We start from the raw sequence: 19,200 nt of genomic DNA, 5'->3' as shown, positions 1-19,200 counted from the left end.
CGTTGGGCTCCTCTGTATGGTCGTTTCGTTTCAGACAACAGGCGAAACCCCTCACGCCTTTCGGAGGAGAGGGTACAGGGAGGGCGCTGCTGATCCAAAAATTTACCGAAACTTTTATAGGTGATGTGTTGGTTAAAATCAAGCCCTGTTAGTTCGTCTTCGTTTACACTCTTCGTCAGCTGATCTGATTGAATGCCCTGGAAAAAATAATTTTTGATAAATGCTTTCCAGTTTTAAAATATGCAAACGAACTTAGCTGTTTTTCAGAATAATAGAATATGTTAGTAGTGGTAAACATCAATCAAACGTGACTTTTCCAGGGCATTCATGTATATCAGATCGGATCATCTGACGGACGGAACTTGATTTTAACCTGTATGTTACAGACGTTTAAAACTGGGTATTTAATTCTCTGCCACCGCGAGAAATGTGGTACCAGAGTCGGAAGTGAGAAGTAAGCGCCTCCAAGAAGGGGCACTCTGACCCACATAAAGTGCCTGGGCAGTCCCGTCGACCTTCTCTGGTAAGGGCGCCTCAGGCGATTTAGCAATAAACTAGCCCATTCTCAGAGGGATAAAAGGCAAAGTTTTCGAAGATGGATCTCCTAGAATTGCACAGCAACAGGCAAAAAGGCTATTGCGGGGAATGATCTAAGCTCTGAGTTTGGCGCCGAGGTAAAAAAAAAAAAAAAAACAAAAAAAAAAACATGGTTTCTATACAGGAAAAATGATCATACCTCATATTCATCTCGACCTTGTATCATATCTGGCCCTCGTGGGGAGGCCAATAAGGAATTTTATTTGTTTGTCTTGTTGTTGTTAATTATTTTATTTTATTTTGTATTGTTCAATGGTAATTTTTATACAACCACAAAGATTTAAACAAATATTTGGCGAAATTTTGTAGTCAATAAATGGAGTTTTCAGATTAAAAAAAAAAAATGGTTTCGACTGATTTTTTTTTTTTTTTTGTCAATTCTAATAAATTACAATGGTAGCTCCCAAATTATGCAGTCGAAATTACCTGAATATTATTGAATTATTAAAAAATAAAACTTTAATCGTGTAAACACGTGAAAAATTGCAGCCATCTTGTTTAAATCGAAACGGAAAATTACCTCCCTTTTAAACTCTCCTGTGTCTTACTCTTACGGTTGTTTTTCTTTCTTTTCTTTTGTTCACATTCTTTTTTTTTTTTCTTTAATAAATAATTTTTTACCTTATCGATTTTCGTATTTTTTTTTTTAATAACCATCTTAAAAATACAAGGAATACGTAGATACCATTGTTTTTTTGGTACTAGTGCATGAGCTGGCCTGGGCGTGGCTTATCACTCGCTCGGATTTCTCCGTAAAATGACGTCACATGCTGCCATCTGACGGAGAAAATGGACGAGGGGTGGGGGTGGGGGGCTTACAGAGAGAAAACGCGAAAAAATAAATGGCCGACAGGGGGGGGGGCTAGCAGCGCCAAATACAAGTTTCCAGAATATTTCAACATATGAAATAAAAAGCACTTAAAACTACTTAAAAATACCAACGAATGATGCAGATAAGTTGGAAAATAACTTTTATTGATAATGTTACCATTTATTATTCTTTTAATGGCTAATTTCGTGAATTTGACCTTTTTTGAAATGGTTTGGCTTTCTTTTTTTTTTAATTTGGCTTCAAATTTGGCTTCTGTTTTCTTTTTTTTTTAAATAATTTTACCACTATATTAATTTTATAGTAATTAAAGAAAATGCTAGAATTAATTTTTCAAGCAGTTTCATGTTGAAATGTTCTGGAAACTTGTATTTGGCGCTGCTAGCCCCCCCCCCTGTCGGCCATTTATTTTTTCGCGTCTTCTCTCTCTGTACGACCCCACCCCCACCCCTCGTCCATTTTCTCCGTCAGATGGCAGCATGTGACGTCATTTTACGGAGAAATCCGAGCGAGTGATAAGCCACGCCCAGGCCAGCTCATGCACTAGTACCGTTTTTTTTTTTTGTTTTTTTATGTGAGATTCAGCATTACGATTTCCAAGATTTTGTCCTAATAGTGTAGAAGCGCCTTTAAAAAAAAATGTTTTGTTTTTGTTTTTTCGACAGCCCCGTACCCCGTACTGTCAGATAATCGTAGGCTGGTGTCTGCTTTTTTATTTTTTATTTTTATTTTATTTTTATTTTATTTATTTTCTTTTTCTTTTTTTATTTCTTTTTATTTTTAGTAGTAGTCGTTGTTTTTGTTGTTGTTTTTTTTTTAACTAGTTAGAAAATTGGTTAAATAGCAATGCTTACTAACTGACTAGTAAGCAGTAGAAAATAGTTTCCATTCGTTAAGTCTCAACTTAATAGTACAATTTGAATACGTTTACTTCTGTCTGTTTACTTACTTGCACTGTTCTTGTTGGTAGTAAAGTCAACTAAGCGTGGTTGTATGCGGACATTGAATGAACAATAAAAAAAGAAAGAAAAAAGAGTTTTTGGTTAATTTTATTTCCTAACATTAAGACTTAATAATCTTGTCGGTCGGAATTCGTTTGCGTTGCGACAACGGTTGAAGTCGTCTTTGTTATGTTGTCTAAGCAATAAAAAAAAAAATCAAAAAGAAAAAAAGAAAAAGGATGTTTAATACTAACATTATTACAACTATGTAAAAAAGAAAACAAAAGTAAACACATGGTATTCTTAACACATTTTTTACAGTCAGCATTTTTCTGTAACTGCATATTTTAGTAGGCTGTCTGGGTTAACTTGAGTTTTAAACATTATTTATTTATTTATTTATTTATTTTGTGGGTAACCACTTATCAAGGCCCAGAGACCACTCAAGGATAAGGGTTAGGTAGATGGTGAGATAAAGTTCAGTTACGGTGAAACTTTGGTACGGCTAGATTATCTAAATGGACGACTCAGTGGCAATTTAATCACATTAGATTTGAAGATCACCATTTTATAGTCAGCAGACAAACGGTATTGTGTTTGTTCCACACACGGGCAGTTCTAGGAAAGAAACTCTGCTTATTGAATTTTTTTCAATGCATTTCATAAAACTTGTTGAAGAATTTTAATGAAGTGTGCTCTAACGAACTCGTAGCACTTGTGTCCCCTTCGACGTAAATACCGATGACTAACCTGATAAACAACAAAATCACACCCCTTCGCTGTAGAGATCCTTAAATGCTGGAAAGCCTTCTACACTAATAGTTTCTTTCCTCAAACTGTTTGACTTCGGAATTCCCTCCCAGTTTCTTGCTTACTTGACTGTGCAGAAGTTCAAGTTTAATATGAACATAGATCTAACTGGTCAACTCCCTACATAGTATCTCTGTAAATATGATCCCAAATAGTAGCCCCTTACATTCAAGTGGCACTGTGCCTTGTTTGAGGTGAATCAAAGTTAAAGAAGAGAAGAAGAAAAAAAAGTAAAGACAAAAAATGGTTAAAAAATACATACAGAAATTAAAAATTATAAATTCGGAGCTCTGGTAGCAACACGGTACCAAATTGAAACCTGCCTTTGTGACGCTAAAACATACACAACTGAAAAATGGTCTCAAAACCACTCTCTACTGTTTCTTTCTTTGTATATAGTAATTATTAATTAAAATTAACTAGCAGGGAGACTCGACGTTGCTCGTGATTGAATGATGATCAATGAATATTTCACACTCCTATATTTTTGTCATCGAAATCTGTGAAATCACCCAGGAGGAAGCTTCACATGCTTCTATGCAGTAACTTAGTCCAAAATATGTTATTCTAAATTGCACTCTAGAGAACCTGCTGTTTCTTTTATCAAGTTATTTTATATAAACTTCTTAGTTAACTTAAAAAAAGAAATTTCGAGTCTTATAAAATTCTTTACAGTTAATGTAAAAAAATTAGGAAATTTACATGCAGATTTTGAACCAACAGACCACATCACGCAAAAAAAAACAAAACAAAAAAACATACTATAACCTTACCAATGGTAGAATTTTCACTGCCCGTTGTTCTATCATTGTTGCTAAGCGACGACATGGAAAAAATAGCTTTACTGATGATAGATAAATAAAAATAACAGTTTAAATTATCAGTTATCAGTAATTATCGACAGTGCCAAAAAAGGCCAAGAAAAAAATGGGATGAAGAGACAAAGAAGGCTGAGGAAAAAGTGAGATGAAGTGACAGGGAAGGCTAATGAAAACATGGGATGAAGTGACAATGAAGGCCGAGGAATACATGGAATAAACTGACAAGGAAAGCCAAAAAAAAAAAATACGCGAGATGAAATGACAGAGAAGGCTAAGAAAAACATTGGGTGAAGTGACAAAGAAGACCAAGAAAAACATGGGATGAAGTGACAGGGAAGGCCAAGGAATATCAGGAATAAACTGACAGGGAAGGCCAAAGAAGACGGGGGATAAAGTGACAGGTAATCCTGAGGAAAACGTGGGATGGTGTGACAGGAAAATATAAGGATGAAGTGACAGGGAAGGCTAAGAAAACATTGGGTGAACTGAGAAAGATCTCAGTTCACCCAATGTTAATGTTAAGAGGTTAAAGAAAATGTTAAGAGGTTAAAGAAAACAAGGAATGAAGTGATATGGAAGGCTAAGGAAATCATGGAATGAAGTAACAAGGAAGGCCAAGGAATACATGGGATAAACTGACAAGGAAGGTCAAAAAAACAAAAACAACGTGGGATGAAGTGACAGGGAAAGCGAAGAAAAACATTTGGTGAAGTGACAGAGAAAGCCAAAGAAAATATAGGATGAATTAACAAGGAAAGCTAATGAAAACATGGGATGAAGTTGAAAGTAAAGCCAAGGAAAACGGTGAATTAAGTGAAAGGAAAGGTCAAAGAAAACATGGGATGGAGAAGGCCAAGAAAAACATGGAATGAAATGACAAGGAAGGCTAAGAAAAACATCGGGTGAAATGACAAGGGCGTTCAAAGAAAACATAGGATTGATGATCGGGAAAGCCAAGAAAAACATGGATTAGAGTGACAAGGAAGGGCAAAGAAAACGTGGGATTAAGTGACAGGGAAATCAAAAGAAAACATGGGATGAAGTGACAAGAAAGGCAAAAGAAAGCATGGGTAAATTACAAGGAAGGCCAAGGAAAACATGCGATATAGTGACAGGGAAAACAAAGGAAAACAGGATGAAGTGAGAGGGAAGGCCAAGTAAAACACAGATGAAGTTGCAGGGAAGGCAAACGAATACATGGGATAAACTGACAAGGGAAGCCAAGGAAAATGTGGGATGAAGTGACAAGGGAAGCCATGGAAAACGTGGGATGAATTTACGAGAAAGGCCATGGAAAACGTTGGATGAAGTGACAAAGAAGGCCAAGGAAAACGTGGGATTGAGTTACAAGGAAAGCCAAGGTAAATGGTAGAGTAAATGAAAGGAAAAGTCCAGGAAAATATGGAAATAAGAGATGGAGAAGGCCAAGGAAAACAAAGGATGAAATGACAGGGAAGGTTAAGGAAAACATGGGATAAAGTTATAAGAAAGGCTAAGAAAAACATGGGTTGAAGTGATAAGGAAAGCAAAAAAAACATGGGTTGAAGTGACAAGAAAGGCAAAGAAAAGTATGGGATAAAGTTACAGGGAAAGCCAAAGGATACCTGGGAAGAAGTGACAAGGAAGGGCAAGGAAAACGTGGGATAAAATAAAAAGGATGGCTAAGGAAAACATGAGTTGAAGTTACAAGGGAGGTCAAAGAAAACATGGGTTGAAGTGACAAGAAAGGCCAAAGAAAGCATGGGATGAATTACAAGGAAGGCCAAGGAAAACGTGTGATGAAGCGACAAGGAAGACAAACGGAAAACATAGGTTGAAGTGACAGGGAAGGCCAAGTAAAACATAGATGAAGTGACAGAGAAAGCCAAAGAATAGGAAAACAGGGATACAGTGAGAAGGTAGGCCAAGGAATACATGAGATAAGCTGACAAGGAAGGCCAAGGAAAACGTGGGATCAATTGACAGGGAAGTTTAAGAAAACCTGTGTGAAGTGACAGAGAAAGCCAAAGAAAACATGCGATGAAGTTACAATGACAGTCGAGGAAAACTGTGGATTAAGTGAAAAGAAATGTCAAGAAAAACATGCGATAAGGAGATTGGGGAAGGCTAAGAAAAACATGTGTTTAAGTGACAAGAAAGGCCAAAGAAAACATGGGATGAATTACAAGGAAGGCCAAGGAAATCATGGTTTAAAGTGACAGGGACGACCAATGAAAACATGGGATGAAATGATAAGGAAGGGCAAGAAAAACATGGGATGAAGTGATAAGGAAGGGCAAGAAAAACATGGGATGAAGTGAAGAGGAAGCCTAACGAAAAGATGGGATGAAGTTAAAGAAACCTTCATAAATAAAGGCCTGGCTAGAGATGGGATGAATTTACAAGGACAGCCAAAGAAAACGTGTGATAAAGTGAAAAGGAAGGCCAAGCAAAACGGAGGATGAATTTACAAAGACAACCAAGTTAATTAGAAAGTAAGTTAGTTAGAGCAAATAGCTAATAAAACATGTTAAAAACACTTTGAAAAAGAGTTAAAAACATATTTAATCTGAAAAGGAAACACTTAATAAGTGGATAGTCCTTAATCCACGGAGTTTCGAAGAAATTCTTTCCTTCTCATCAGAGGGTAGGAATTATCAAAATGCGGGATCGGATTTTGCATATAAAAGTATTTGATGAAACTGCAAGTAAGTCAAAGATCTTACTTGATAACAAAAAGTGAAGCAGAGGGAATATGGTGAAGAAAAAGGTGATTTCACGTGAATGGATAGTCTGGTGAAAGGTCAAGTATCCAATGACGGTAAAATCCAAAAATGTAAATCCAAGAAAGTAAATTAAATTTCCATTCGCACAAGTAAAATCGAAGTAAATCGTGTAATTGGAAGATGGTTCAAAATAATCCAAAAGGCCGAAATCCGTGGAATAATTCACAAATATGTACAAGGAAAAGGCGAAAAAATTCCAATAATTTTAATAAAAGAAAAATAAGATATGCGTTTAACACGGCTGTCGAGACAAAGTGTAATTAAGAATAATCAGTGAAGAAAAAAAAGGTTAAATGGTGATATGATTAAATATAAATAGAAAAGCAAATGTCAAAATGACTCATGACGTTAAAAGGCGCAAAAAATATAGGGCAAAAAAGAGGTCAACTGAAATGTACAGGTTATTACTTAAGAAAATGTCAGCAAGAGTTATTAAAAGACACTAAATGGAAAAAATAAATAAATAAAAAATAAAATAAAAAATAAAAAAATTTTAAGGGGAGAGGATGGCCGGTATCTGCAAATTCCGGATAAAGCAAGTAAGTATGTAAGTAAATGCATATAGTAAACTATAAGTAAATATACATACAGGGTATGAATGTGTAGGTAGATTGATATATTTGATAGATAGAAATATTTAAAATTCCAGATAAAAAAATTATTTTATATATATATATATATATATATATATATATATATAATTCTTGGAACTATGCTAAAACCAGTTTTGTGAATTACTGTACTTTATGAACTGTTTTCATTATGAAAGATGAGCTATCTAATAGCCGCTAACAGCTTAGCTGCTCAAGACATATCATTTTGCAAGGAAATTTTTTCTAAATTCTGTATATAAGTTAAATGTTTGCTCAACGGTTGCATACATCATTTCACAAACTCCTCTATTTGGCAAAAAAATCTCACAAGGTAATGTTCTCGCAGTAAATGACAGCTTACACACACATATATGTACATGCCCACATTAACACATGCATACAACAATATATATTAAAGATATTTCAGGGTATGGGTGAATAACCTATTGCTAAATTTTAAGAATTAAAAACTATTCCTTAGATGAGAAAAAAGTGATTTATTAGTTTGTTTTTTAGGTTTTTTTTAGTTAGAAAAAAAAGTTATTTTAATAAAATTACAATATTCATTTAAAGTTCTTAAATTTTATCATAGGAACCAGATTCTTTTTTTTTATATAAGATTAAGAATAGGCTTACACTGAAATATATTTTTATATAGCTAGAATCCAAATTCAGTAACTGTTCTGCTTTTATATGAGTAGATATCCGAGAGACCAGAGTTTTTCAACCTTTTTTTATCCTTAGAGACCTTACAATAGATAATTACAAGTTTACGCAAAAAAAAATAAAAATAAAACATTGTTTGCATGAAAGTTGGAGTCTAACATAAAATAATCAGACACTTGCACGCAGTGTGATGATATATGGAAGTGAAATCTGACCAGTGAGGGTTGAGGACATGCGTTGCATGAGAATTATGCAATGGATGTATAATGTAAGTGTTTAAAAACAGGCTTAGGTCTGATGAGTTTGGAGGAAGGTAAAATCTGAATAGTATAGTGAATTATATATGCAGGTGAGTTTGATGGTATAGTCAAGTTGGAAAATGGGGCGAGGGTTTTTTTGGATAGTAAATGTAAAAAGTTAAGTTGGAAGGAGAGGGTTAAGGGAAACAAGTGGGGTAAGTTACAAGAATGGATTTGAGAGAAAGAGGGATAAATAAAAACTTCGGCAGAAACAGATTAGTTTTGTCATCTTATTATGAAAATAGACTGAAGGATACTTTTCTCCAATTTATTTCAGATGGCAAGGGGGTGGGGGTTGTCGACCTTACTATTTGCTTTCTCTCGTCCTCAATTTAGAAAGTCATGCTTAGCAAGGGAAATGGAGGGCTTATTTTGTCTGACACATGCCCTCTTAGGAAACTTACTGCCTCTGTTTTACATAACCCTTATTAGCAACCCAATAGCAAATCATGCAATATACAATAAAATTTAGTTTTACTTTTAATTAAAGTTCTACTCGATAATTTTCCCTAATCTTTGGTGAGGATACTTATTTTTTTATTGGGAAATACAATTTTCGTATGTGCTTTTAGCTGTATGAGCACCAACACTTTTTATTACATTTTTGATGTTTTATTAAAAAAAAAAAAATGGCTGCCTATTACAAAATTTAAAAATGATAATAGAACTAAATTGTTTAGAAATTTTATAAACATTCTGTCTAATATCCACCCCAACCCCTAAATACATATGAGAAGAGAAGAGCTTCAAAGCTCCTGAAATCATCTTTTCCGTCCCTTCAACTTCGGTTGGCGGCGGAGATAAGTAGACTCTCTGAGGTTTTTATCATTTATTTTCTATAAATGTAAAAATTACAAATATTAGTCAAAAAATAAACAATTAGGCACAAGACCAACCCCCCAAAACATTGGGAGGGGGGGCTATAGTCATCCTTGTCACTGTACCTTTTTACTTGTGCAAGGGGGTATCCCTAGCTAAAGTTTTCACTCGCAGCAATCACCCCAGGGACTGTTCTACTTACTGTACCAAAATCAAATCGATTAAAATAAAAAAGATTTAAAAAAAGTTTTTTTATATATAATAGAAAAGCTTGATCGTTTTTGTTTTTTTTAATTTACAAATAAACAAATTCGACAAGAGAAGAAAAGATTTACTCTGATCATATGTTATTGAACGGAAACGTGACGCAATCGCATAGTAAAGTAATTGATGAATGTGTCTGCCATTTTTCACGGGCATGTGCGCGTTGTACTGCTTTGTGAATTTGCAAGAGAAAACAAAATCAATTGCAGTTTCTTAAACTAGGCCAGTTACTTCGGGACAAGATCAAAGTGTAGTATCTGTTCTTCAGATGCTGCAGTTTGCTGCACTTCTATTTCTTGTTCTCTTTCGATGGAGGAGAAATCCTTCACGACTGAGACAATTTTTATTTTTGTGCCTTTTCTCCACGTTAAAAAACGACCCTGGTGTCTAACTCTGTCCCGTGGGGAGGCATAGTAAATAGGTACTAACTGTTTTTCGTAACGATCGAAGCGTTAACGAACCGTGAAAGAACGAAAGGAAAAGTGGATCATATTGAAGCAATTAACTCCCGAAATGGCTGAAAAATCGTACCGACCAGAGTTATCTCATTTTTCAAGTGACAGAGCAAATTAATTCACTGTGTTTAGTCTTGTCCGATTTTTTCTTTTAACTTTTTTGAAAAAAAAATATTTATTTTGCAATCTGCTCCGACTTTTTTGCTGATTATTTTGAAAATATATTGTTCTCTACTTTTTGCGAATTTCTTTGTTTTTTCTTTTCTATTTTTTTTTTTTTCATTTTCATTTTGCAAAATTTAATTAACAAATAATCAAATTAAAGTGTTTATTGAAAACGTTGCCACCCGAACTTTGGGGTTGTGCTAGGGTTAAGAGAGATATGATATTTTTTGAGGATTTCAAAAAACAAAAAAAAAAAAAAAAAATCAGATGACAAATTAATACGATGATTAATTTGCTTTGAAAAATTTTACCACTTGGAAAATCAGACAAAACTAGACGATAAAATTTAGCAGGTAATTTGGGGAATTGGTCAAAATACATCTAGTTAGATAGAGGATGGTCATCGACACACCCCACTTCACTCCTACACGTCTAAGTCTCCAGACTTTGTTGGGCTGATGGTGCTAATAGCGGAAAGGGAACAGAGATTGATTTACGTCTAGAAGCGGTACTCCCATATATATATATATATATATATATATATATATATATATATATATATATATATATATATATAAAGTTGAATGTGTGTGTGTGTGGGGGTGTCTGGTCACGAATAGGCTCCTATATGGTTGAATATTTAAAAAAAACTGATTAGAAGATGTATCGAGACACAGGAATGGGTATGTTTGATCTGGCAGAACGGTGGTTCATTAAAATTGGGGGGTCTGCGTTCGCGCCTGGTCCACAAAGTATGAAAATTAAAAACATTTTAAATTAAAAAAAAACGTTTACAAGTATTTTTGATATAGATGTACATAAGAATACTTTGATAAATATGTTTTATCTTAAATAAGGATGGTATAATAAAATTGTGGGGTCTGCGTTCGCACCTGGCCTCCATAGAATGGAAATAGGCACAAACTTTAATAAAGACTTTTCATATCTATCTGCGTAAGTATACTTTCATAATTATGTTTCAGTTTGAAGAAATATGGTATAATAAAATTATGGGGTGTTCGTTCGCACCTGACCTCCATAGAATGGAAATATGTCACAAAGTTTAAAAAGTTTTTTTTTTTTATATATATATATTTAGATCCACAGAATATTGTGATAAGTGTTTCAGTGTGAACAGGTATGGTATAATAAATTATGGGGTTTATCTATTTTATTTTTACTTTCATCATATTTTGCTTTGCTTTTGATACCCCCAAATTCGAAGCTATCTCTTTATAATCCTTCCTTTTCATAACCTATCATACTTTCATAAATCAGAGTCCATTTTCTGTAGGCTGTTTTTGAACCCAGTCAACGAGGGGTACTTTTGCTAGTATATATATATATATATATATATATATATATATATATATATATATATATATATATATATATATTTCATTTAATCACATAAATTAATGTACAAAGATATCATTTTATTCGTAATTTTTCAGTATTTACTTCAACAGTGCTCGCTCGATACATACGTAGAGCTAGGGGTACTTGTGCAGAGAGTGATCCGGACGTAAATAATAACGTTATTATTTAAAAAGCCATTCTTAACATGGGGAGGGGAGGGTGTTTTGTACCTATTCTATACTTCAACCTTACAATTGAATAAAAAACGTATCATAAAACTTTAATTAAACTTGGAAATACGATTTAAGAAAAATAGCGCGGATCACTCTCTGCACTAGCACCGAGCTAGGTAGTAAGTTATGAAAATATATATGGCAATTAAGCTACACAGAATATTCCGCGTTTCATTCTCGTGAGAATTCGTCAGGCTTATGCCTGTTTCTTAACATTTACAATTTTCAAATTAACAGGAAAACTCTTTGGTATACTTACAGCGTGCACAGTTTCTAATGCAATAAATCGACCCCCTGTATTGAAACTACTCGACTAGACCCCCTCCCCTTTATATAATGGATTTTTCATCAATTTAAGGGCAATAATTGGTATTTTTTACGGCACTACCCAGCGTAGTATACACCCCCAACCTCGCCATGTTAAGAACGGCTTTCGGAAATAAGCACCCCGACCTCCCCATGTTAAGAACGGCTTTCGTTGTTTATTCCGAAAGCCGTTCTTACCATGTGCCGATTGGGGGTGCTTATACTATGCTTGGTACTCTCGTAAAAAAAAAAATAAAAAAAAATAAAATAAAAATACCCAATAATTAATGGACAATGTTCGCTAGAATATCAACTAAAGACTTATCTTTAAAAGTTGATTTTTAGGGGTATTCATCCGTATTGCTTTTACTGGTTACCATGTTTGTGTTTGCGTGCGCATTAGAAACTGAACACCCCTCCCTACAAATATTTAAATTTTGACCCTTTTTTTTTTTTGATAATCTGTTGTCCATTCGATCATAATCCGCTGAAAAAATTGAAAAAAAAAAGACGAAATTAAATATATATATATCTATATCTATATATCTATATCTATATCTATATCTATATATATATATATATATATATATATATATATATATATATATATATATATATATATATATATATTTGTAGTCATCGACATACAGTCCTGTTTCGTTGTATCAGAACTCATCAGTGCCGCTAGACTAGCATCTCTCCCAAGCCAAGGATTGAACCTCAGAGAGAGAGAGAGAGAGAGAGAGGAAGAGGAAGAGGAAGGGGAGGGTACCAGTTACCACTCGTACGTGAATCAATCTCTGTTCCTTCTCAGCTATTAGCACCGGACTGATTGTCAAGGACATATCCTTGCTTGAGAATAGTAGCGTACAGAGGAAGGAGGCGGCGATAGTTCTGGACATCCCAATTGAAGAAGTGGGGTGGGGGCCATTCAAAACCGAGTCTTTAACGCATACAATCGAAGAATTGGACCCGTTTATGAGTAATGCCGTCAAAACCCTTTCACTCCAAATAATTTACATTATTGAAATAGGACACAACTAATAAAATATTGCATTGCTTAATATCCGTAAAACTACGTATTTGCAGAAAATTTAAATGCGATATTCATTCCAAGCACACCCGGCTAGGTGTGTCAGAAATTTCGTGAAAATAGTGAATAATTCCACCCCATCTTTCCAAGCTTATAACTCCTCGAAAGATGTAATTCAAGCCCTATTTTTTTTTTTTCAATTAAAGGAGCAAGGACCAAGGTTTCATTTAAAAAAAAAAAAAAAAAAAAAAAAAAAAGTGTTTTTTTTTTTTTTTTAAGTTCGGACTTTACAGGTAAATTTCTAAAAAAAAAAAAAACAGTTCTTTTTTTTTGTTTAAATTTGAATATATTATTTATTTGTGATATATAAGACTTTAGTACATAAATTAATTATTTACTTTTTAATAGACATTTCAAAATGGGAGGCGTGAATTATTCGACCCCTTGTCTTTCGAAGCTTATAACTCCTCGAAAAATGTAATTCAAGCCCTATTTTTTTTCAATTAAAGGAGCAAGGACCAACGTTTCATTAAAAAAGAAAAAAGAAAAAACAAATAACGTGGTTTAAAAAAAAGGATTTTAAACTTCAAACTTTACAGGTAAAATTCTAAAAAAACACTACTTGTTTTTTGTTTTAAATTTGAATATATTATTTATTGACCTTTTCTCTTCAATTTATGAGTAAATTAATTATTTACTTTTCGGTGAGTAAATTAATTATTTACTTTTTAATAGAAACTTGAAAATGGGGGGGGGGCGTGAATTAAAAAAAAACGTTTGTCTAAAATATTATATTCGGTTTATTGGAAAGAACATAAAATTTCACATTGACCCTGAAAATATCGTAAAAATAGAATCAATAGAAAAAATTTGATAGATTTTTAAAATTTAAAAATTGAAAAATAATGAGTTCGGAAAATTCATTACTGTTTAAAAAAAAAATCTATTACTTTTAAAACAACTTTAATAGTTTATTTTAGAAGTATAATCCATAAAGAAAATAAATAACCCACTTTTAACAGAGAAATTACGATATTTTTATATTTTATTCGCAGTTTCGTGTTAGGGGTGTCAAAAATTCCTACAAAAATTCTGATACACCCGGCTACTCTTAGAACACAATTTTCAAAAGGTAGGTTTTGTTTGTCTACCAGGCCACAATTACCAACTTTACAATTTGTTTTAATTTGTACAGTTAGAATTGCCTATCCAGTCTCTCACCATATGTAGTCTTGTGCCAAACTCAGCTTTATAGCGTACTCGTTTATGTTTATTTGATGCTTATGAATTTATTGAACCGTGTTATTTTTAAATAGTATTTTCAAGTTAAATTAAAGTTTTACAATGTTTTTATTTTATTAATTTGTTAACTGAAAGTACAGAATAGTTACAAAACACCCTCCTCTCCCCATGTTAAGAATGGCTTTCGAAATAATAGCGTTATTATTTCAGCACGGTTCAATAAGTGCGCAAGTACCGTTTATTTATTAGATATCGTTGTTGTTACGACGATGACGACGACGATGTCGAAGAATAAAATGCAGGAAAGGCGTAAACTATTTTGCTGACACCGTTTATGTAGCAACCGGTGAACATCGGCCTTTTCCCCCATTTAATCTTTCTAAGTTGCCTCGCCCTTTTAGTTAGTTATTTACTCGTCCACTGCAGTAAGTTTAGACATAAAGTTAGTTTAACGTGTGGATTAATCCAGCTCTCCAATAAGGTGAAGGCTTTCTGGAAGGATATAAAACTAGGCAGAATCGAACATGTCGGTTTTCTCCGGTAACATCGGCTGCGCCTGCGGGGATCATCAATAAACACACTCCCCATCCTACCTTAGTCCGTCCCGAACAAGGAGGATCGTCTCCTGAGACTGAAGAGAGCCATAACTTCACTTTTTAACTGTAAGCTCGAAAGAACTATAGAATAGGTTGGAACGATTCACAATAATGTCAAATTGCCGGATGTTAGAAAAGCAAAATGGTAAATTTTTACTTAGTTTTCACGTTAACATTTTCCTTTTAAATGACGACGTGAGTAAGTTTTCGGGTATGCTAAAAACGAATATTGCATTTAAAATTTCCGCAAATAAATAGTTTTCTGGATATTAAGCAATGTCATTTCTTGCCTTATTGCTGGTAGCCAGTTTGGTATGCGCTTGTGCGTAGTTTCTGGTTTCGTTTACACGCACGAGCGTTCGCTCGACGTATCAAAATGTCTTTCCAGCAATAACATAAGAAATTACATTTTTTAATATCTGGAAAACTACTTATTTTCGGAAAATTTAAATGCGATATTCGTTTTCAGCATATCCGAAAACCTCTTAAATCTGTCATTTCAAAGAATAATGTTAAGCCGGAAACCAGGTAAAAATTTACAAAACAAAATAATAAGTTTATCATTAATTTATTAAACACGACGAAATGTACCGCCACGGCGCCACACTTACTCAGCGAACGAATTCCCGACTCCCCCACCTCCACGCTTAAAAGGGGTTTCTTGATTTATTATTTTATACTTGAGAGTATTATAGATTTAGCGATGAAGACCAAATTTTCTGCTAATATCACAGACAGATGTGTATTTTAGGTTGCAAAATAGCCTTTAACTCTTGCACGTCCAAAAGGGAAAATGTTACTGACACCGCCTAAACAAACGTAAATTAATTTTTTTTTTTTTTTTTTGACTAAATCGCAACTAACAATATATTATTTTATTTCTAAATCATGTTAAGAAACCATTAATGTATGGTAAATATTACCTTACGCTACAACAGAACATCGACCAAGTGGAGTGAGTGGTTGGTCGACGACCAACCACTCCAATTTGGTTTTCCAGGGGTATTCGAGGTCGCTGACAACAAATCTGATAATCAAACCTGTCGCAAATTTACTGTTTGCATGGTATGAACCCTTGGAACCCGGGACTATTTTGACCCATTTCACCGCCTCCGTTTATGCTACGAGGTTTATTATTGAAATGTACGTTCGCGCTCGTAGTCACTTGATGTTTCACAAGGCGCATGAACACATGACGGACATTTTAAATGACAAGAAATATTTTTCCAAAAATAAAGTTTTCACCTCATTTAATAGTAATTAGAACAAATACTTTTCATGAAATTAAAAAAATAGTTTTCACCTCATTTATTAATAAAAATAATAGATCAAACTTTTTAATTTGGTTTGAGCCCAAAACAGGGGTCAAAATTGGGTCAAAGTTAAAAAGAAAAAATTGACCCCTGCGGTCAAATTACCCAATCAAATTACTCCGTCAATTTTTGGTCTAAGCATTTGGAAATTTTACATAAAGTGCATTTAGACATAACGCAAACATTTTAATCGTTTGTTTTTTTTTTTTTTTTTGGCCAACATTCGTCTGCCAATGGGTCAAAGGTCAAAAGATTTGACCTTTGCGGTCTCTAGCAAACTATTCAGACAATTTTAGGTCTAAACGTGTGAAATTTTATATAAAGAGTATTCAGACATGCAGCAAGCTTTTAAATCAGTTTTGGGCGAAAATTTGACTGTCAAGAAGTTAAAGTTAAAAGAGTTGACCTTTGCAAACTCTACCAAACTCCTCTGCCAATTTTGGGTTAAACACTTGAAATTTTAGATGTAGGTTACCTAGACATGAGTCAAACTTTTTAATTTATATATGCATATGCACATAAAGTTATGAACAGTACATAGGGCTCGAGCAAAGCCGGGCTGAACTGCTAATATATTTCTATAAAAGTGAAATTGTTTGTATGCCTGTGTGTGTCTGTGTACATTTCCCTACCAAATTACTCAATTTTCAGTCTACAGACTCGAGATTTGACATTTTTTTTTTTTTTTTTTTTTTTTTTTTTTTTTACAGTGATCACCACTTATCAAGGCCCGGAAGCTACTCAGGGATAAGAGGTATTGAAATTTGTGAAAATCTTTTTAATCAGTTTTCAGCCAAAGATTTAGCTGTCAAAGGGTCAAAGTTCAACGATTTGACCTTTGAAAACTCTACCAAACTCTTCCGCTTATTTTGGGTCCAAACACTTGGCATTTTAGATAAGGTTACTGGGACATGGATCAAACTTTTTCATTTGATTTGAGCTCAAAACAATAAATGTTAAGGGGTCAAAATTGGAGTCAAAGTTAAAAAAAATTTGACCTCTGTGGTCTCTACCAAATTACTCAGCCAATTTTTGGTCTAAAAGTTTGAAATTTTACATAAAGTTTATTCAGACATAAGGCAAGCTTTTTAATCGGTTTTGGACCGAAAATTTGGCTGCTAAAGGGTCAAAGTTTAAAAAATTTGACCGTTGCGGTCTCTAGCAAACTATTCAACCAATTTTGTGTCTAAACACTTGAAATGTTAAATGTAGTTTACCTGGACATGAGTCAAACTTTTTAATATATATATATATATATATATATATATATGCACATAAAGTTATGAACAGTACATAGCCAGAACAAAACCAGGCTGAACTGCTAGTTTAAAATAAAAATTGATTGTAAACATAAAGAAATTTTTTTGTAAATAATTATTGAAAAATATTACAAACCTGGTTCTTTGGGATAATAGGGGCGCCTCAGACCCCTCTTCCAAAAAGACAACAAACTGAAAAAGTTGTAGTGTTTTTACTATTTTAAAGCGTTTTTTTTTTTTTTAGTTTGAAACACAAGTAGTGCCTAGTTGCTAACTTACAATAACAAGGGCGCATGACGGACATTCTTCAGGGTTTAAATGTATTGTAATGCTTTTATTGAGGTCGAAAAACGTTTTTCAAGTCGCCATGTTTCTTCTTATTTATTTGCCTCCCACGAAGGCAGAGTTAGGCACAAGGTCGGTTTTTGATGTGGAGAAATCCAGCTCCCCAAACGGGGAAGTCTGGATAGGAACAAAAATAAAAATTGCCTTATTCTAGAAGGATTTCTCTTACTCTGCCTGAGGACAGAAAAAGTGAAGTGTAACAGTACACTTTAATCCTAGCCAAGCTGAACAACACGGGCATTTATTACTAAAAACAGAAATGGCGAAATACATAAAAGGGTAAAATTTTACTTTAAGGCCCGTCTCGCGTTCGTATAAAACAAAAAAAATGCTTTTTGTAGATTTCGGTGTGCTAAAAACGAATCTGCAAACCGTTTCCGTCGCAAAAAAGTAGTATTCATGATATGAAGAAATTACTTTTTCGAAAAGTGATAACTCACTTTTCGATGTAAATTTAACTTAAAATGAGCACCCACTTTTGGCCCACCTGGGAGAGGGGGGGGCTTTTTTTGTGTTTATTGGCTAAAAGGTTTTTTCAATTTCTTTTTCTGTTTTCATCTTTCAATGAACACATGAGGAAAGTAAAAAATAAAGAAAAATCAGTATTATTTTACTTCAAGGCCCGTCTCACATTCGTATTGAAAAACAAATTTTTTTTGTAGATTTCGGTGTGCTTTAAAAGAATATGGTAAACGTTTCCGTCGCAAATTTACCGTTTGCATGGTATTAATCCCTGAACTCTGCGACTATTTTTCATTTCACAGCCGAGCCTTCGTTTATGCTACATGCAAGCATTAAAGAAGGCTGTTAAATGTGCACTCGCGTACCAAACTGCCTTGTCACAGTGTAGTATTGGCAAAAATTTTAAATTAGATGAAAAACAAGTACTTTTCCAAATATTAATCATGTAATTCTATGTTATCACGGGTAGCCATTTTTGTACGCGCAAGTGCATTAATCCCTTAACACTGGGACTACTTTCCATTTCACAGCCTAGCCTTCATTTACGCTACACGTGAGCATAAACGAAGACTGTTAAATGTGCACTTGCGTACCAAACAGCCTTATCAGAATATAGTATTGTCGAAAATTTAAAATTAGACGAAAAACAAGTAGTTTCCCAAATATTAAGCCATGTAATTCTATATGTTATCATGGGTAGCCATTTTTGTACGCACAAGTGCACGCATATTTTTGATGCGCATGCATCAAAAATATGCGTGTACAAAAATGGCCACCCGTGATAACATATAGAATGACATGGCTTAATATATGGAATTTCTTCATATCATGAAAACTATTTTTTTGCAATGGAACCGGTTTGCAGATTCGTTTTTAGCACACCGAAATCTACAACTTTGACTCATCTTCTTGGCACATTTCCAAATTCATCATGGAGCACTCGACGCGTTCTCGCTTCTGGAATGGTATGAGCAACCTGGGAATCCATCTGGCAGACACCTTATGCATATGCAAATGGTCATGAATGA

General features: G+C 34.0%; 1 protein-coding gene across 5 annotated transcripts in view; it reads right to left on the bottom strand.

The window, feature by feature from the left end:
- Positions 1-19,200, bottom strand: part of LOC145283711 (vitamin D3 receptor-like) — a 1,095,565-nt gene that overhangs the window by 648,603 nt on the left and 427,762 nt on the right. The gene's annotated exons all lie outside the window — the stretch shown is intronic.

Source organism: Euprymna scolopes, chromosome 8 (assembly GCF_053919585.1).
Source record: "Euprymna scolopes isolate OS-2025 chromosome 8, ASM5391958v1, whole genome shotgun sequence".
NCBI classification, from domain to species: Eukaryota; Metazoa; Mollusca; class Cephalopoda; order Sepiida; family Sepiolidae; genus Euprymna; species Euprymna scolopes.
This window is presented reverse-complemented; position numbering and strand designations above follow the sequence as displayed.